Raw genomic sequence first — 4587 nt, 5'->3', positions numbered from 1 at the left:
ATCTTGGAGCTTGAGACGAAGTCTTGTTCTGAAAGCCAGGGTTGGGTGGGTGGGAAGAACCACTGCCACCTTTGCTCTTCTGCTGATACGGCTGACGGAACGGAGGAGGAGGAAGCCAATACTTCTGCTGCTTGGCCACTTGAGTAGAGGAAGAAGGAGTAACATCTCTGACTTGCTTCTTGGAAGCATCACACCTCAACTGAGCAGCCTCTTGCTTCAGTGCCATGTTGTAGAACTCATCGTATCTCAAGGGCTCAAAGAGAACAAGAGCTAGCTGAATTTCTTCTCTGAGACCACCCCTGAACTGGTATATCATGCTCTTCTCATCAGGGACGTCCTGCTTGGCAAAGCGGGCGAGCTTTGGAACAACTTGTTGTAGTCATAGACAGACAAAGAGCCTTGCTTCAGGTTGCGGAATTCCTCACGCTTGCTTTCAACCACGCTCTGGGGAATATGATGAGCTCGGAAATCTCGACGGAAATCATCCCAAGTGATAACACGTCCACCTCTGGAGTCCTTGTACTGCTGGAACCATTCTGCAGCTTGATCTTTGAGTTGGAAGGAAGCGAACTTGAAAAGTCCTCAGGCCTGACGTTACTGCACTCGAAATGCTTGCACAGATCCACAAGCCAATCGTCAGCATCGGTTGCCTCAACACAATTGCTGAAAGTCTTTGGCCCGTTAGCAAGGAACTGGTTGAGTGTAGCAAAGTGATTCTGATTGTTGCCTTGATTGCGCTCTGAAGAATTTGCATGATCAACTGTGTGTTTGCATTGGTTGCGGCCATCACAGCTTGCCATGCCTCGGAGGAGGTGGAGGTGGTGGCGGATCAGGATTCGGAGTCGTGCGCGTTGGAGGAGCCATCCTGAAGAGGTTGACCACCATTAGCACATTGAGACAAATATTGAAGCTGAATCCAACGGAATGAAAATTGCAACATATAGTCTTCACATCCGAACAAAATGAACGAATGCATTCCTCTTGAAATGGTCACATATCCATAAATTGAGAAGCCACGTAGAATTAAGGTAGAGAAATAAATCAACAAGGTACGGATCAAGAACGAATAATCGGTAAGAAATCCCAATCTCAAACCAATATCCGTGGAAGAAGAACTAGAGCTACTAGAATTCCCACCTATGAAACTCCCGAACCTTTCCGGTTATGCAATCAGGTGTTGGGGATACAGGGGAAGCATAATATCTCACCCAAATCTAGCAAATCCTACATCCAGCTGTATCCATCCTTCAACACATAACCAAGAAACCTTCGGAAACCATCTACCTCAACCTTCGAAAAGCATCCGTTATACAAGTTATGGCGATACTACCCGAACTCCCGCCCCAGTACTGGGTGGCGTCGAGGTTATCTCACCAACGAACTGCATAAAAGAGATTTTCGATGTCGGCGTACTAAACTCAGGTATTCCAGAATTGCAACGATAAAATTATGACGACAACACCTCAGAGCTCAACTCCCCGGGACACTTCCACAAAACCCCTGACAGGAGGCACCAAGACAATGTTCTCATCATAAAACCATCGGAACAATTCCAAGATACCCGCGTGATCCTAAATTTTTTTTAGTGAAATTTGAGAAGAGAAGAGTCAAAACTCTACGTCAGGATGCCTTACCAGAGCGATGAGGAGACTGGGAAGTAAAAAGAATTCCTAAACTCTCCGATATATAATTCCTAAATGACTCAAAACATTTTTCTAGACACAACTCGGCCGCTAAAAACGATCAAGCAATGGGGCTCCTAAGGTCGGGGAAGGCTCTGATACCAACTTGTAACACCCTCGATGCGACTATATCTCCCACGTGTCGAGGCACGACTTAGAGGCATATCGCATTGAAGGCATATGTCGCAAGTTAGGCAATCTTCACAACATCCCATGTAATATATAATAAAAGGGGAGATAACATAGTTGGCTTACACTCGCCACGTCAATCAAGTACATAAATAACATTACATCAGCCAAACACTCATGGCCCGACTACGGCGCCAAAATAAAAGATAACCCAACATGCGACACGGTCCCAATCACCCCCAACTGGGCACCACTACTGATCATCAGGAAAGGAAACATAGTAACGTTGAGAGTCCTCGTCGAACTCCCACTTGAGCTCAAGCGCGTCTCCTGGAGCGGAATCATCAGGCCCTGCATCTGGTGTAATAGTAATCTGTGAGCCACAGGGACTCAGCAATCTCGCACCCTCGCGATCAAGACTATTTAAGCTTATAGGTAAGGCAAGGTAAAATATGTGGAGCTGCAGCAAGCGACTAGCAAATATGGTGGCTAACTTATTCGCAAAAGAGAGCGAGAAGAGGAGGCAAAGCGCGAGCGAGAAACTAGAGAACAACCTGCGCAAACATTACTCCAACACCGTGTCCACTTCCCGGACTCCGCCGAGAAGAGGCCATCACGGTAACACACTCAGTTGATTCATTTTAATTAAGTTAAGGTTCAAGTTATCTACAACCGGACATTAACAAATTCCCATCTGCCCATAACCGCGGGCACGGCTTTCGAAAGTTCAAATCCCTGCAGGGGAGTCCCAACTTAGCCCATGACAAGCTCTCACGGTCAACGAAGGAATAGACCTCCTCCCAAGACGTTCCGATCAGACTCGGTATCTCGGTTCTTCAAGACACTTCGACAGGTTAAAACAAGACCAGCAACACCGCCCGAATGTGCCGACAAATCCCGATAGAGCTGCACATATCTCGTTCTCAGGGCACACTAGATAGGTCAGCTACGAGTAAAACCAACCCTCAAGTTGCCCCGAGGTGGCCCCAGGCTGCTCCAGTTCGGACCAACACTCAGAGGAGCACTGGCCCGGGGGGGGGGGGTTATAAGATGACCCTCGGGCTCCGGAAACCCAAGGGAAAAAGAGGCTAGGTGGCAAATGGTAAAACCAAGGTTGGGCATTGCTGGAAAAGCTTTAATCAAGGCGAACTATCAAGGGGTTCCCATTATAACCCAACCGCGTAAGGAACGCAAAATCCGGGAACATAACACCGATATGACGGAAAACTAGGGCGGCAAGAGTGGAACAAAACACTAGGCGAGAGGCCGAGCCTTCCACCCTTTACCAAGTATATAGATGCATTAAGATAACAGATGGCAATATAATGATATCCCAACAAGTAATAAAATGTTCCAACAAGGAACGGTCCCAATCTTCACCTGCAACTAGCAACGCTATAAGAGGGGCTGAGCAAAGCGGTAACATAGCCAATCAACGGTTTGCTAGGACAGGTGGGTTAGAGGTTTGACATGGCAATTTGGGAGGCTTGAAAGCAAAGTGGTAGGCATCGTAGCATTGGCATAGCAAAAAAGCGAGCAAACTAGCATAGCAAAGATAGTAGTGATTTCGAGGGTATGATCATCTTGCCTGCACAGTTGTCAGAGTTGACTGGATCCTCAAAAGCAAACTCAACGGGCTCCTCGTTAGCGAACTCGTCTCCCGGCTCTACCCAAACAAGACAAACAAGCAACAAGGATACAATCAACCACGTGCAAGAACAACAATATGATGCAAAGATGATATGCTATGCGGGATGCGATGCGGGATGCAAAATGCAAGATATGACAGGAAATGCATGAACCTGGCCTCAAATTGGAAATCCAAGTGTGCCACTGGAAAGATGAGATGAAATCGCTTGAAAACGATATAAAGAACGCCGGAATCGGAGTTACGGTTTGGAAATGGCAAGCGATTCAAAATGACACCGGTCTGCGATTTACAGCAAGTAGCACCTAAATGCAATGAGATGAACATGCTACAGCACCCAAACATGACAACAAAATACATGGCAGGGATGCATTCAAGATGCTTAACAAAAGTCTAGCACTGAGCTACGGCCAATTCATCCATTAACAGGTTCAAACAAGCATGGCAAAAATGCATATGGCAAACAGATTTCAGACTTAGTGAAATTAACACTTGTTTGGAATTTCAGATCAGTAGCACTCTTCGGAGCAACAAAACTACATGCTACAGGACCTGAACATGGCAAAGTAAAGCATGGCATGGAGCTACTCAAAGAGCTTAACAAAAGTCCCTTAGTGACCTTGAGCCAAAAGGGATCAGAAAAATACAATTGCAAGCATGTGAACATAGCAAAAACATAATCAGTTTTCATACTTAGTGAAAACTGGCACATGCTGAAACATAACTCAAGTAGGCATGTTTACGAGCTCGATGCACTCACTACGGTGCAAGTCATGAAAAGATAAGCATACATCTATCAAGAACACACAAAATTCAAGCTAGACATGGCAAGAACAATAGCATAGCATGCACGGATCAACTACAACATCATCGGCAAAATTGCAAACAAGTTGACAATCTGCCCAGATTCACAAAGTAGCAAAAGTAGAGCTCGATTGACTCAAGCTAGGGTGCTCCATAATTGCAAACAAAGACATGGATGGATAGAGCACTACAAGATTAACAAAACATCCTTACTGATCATCCTCAAAAGAGGCACGGATCACTAGGAAACAACATGAACATATGGCATCATGAGATAAACAGACTCAAGGACTTAGTGGAATTGCTAAGTCCCTGAAAACAGAA

The sequence above is a fragment of the Triticum urartu genome, chromosome 3 (genome assembly GCF_003073215.2).
Source record: "Triticum urartu cultivar G1812 chromosome 3, Tu2.1, whole genome shotgun sequence".
In the NCBI taxonomy this organism is placed as follows: domain Eukaryota; kingdom Viridiplantae; phylum Streptophyta; class Magnoliopsida; order Poales; family Poaceae; genus Triticum; species Triticum urartu.
This window is presented reverse-complemented; position numbering follows the sequence as displayed.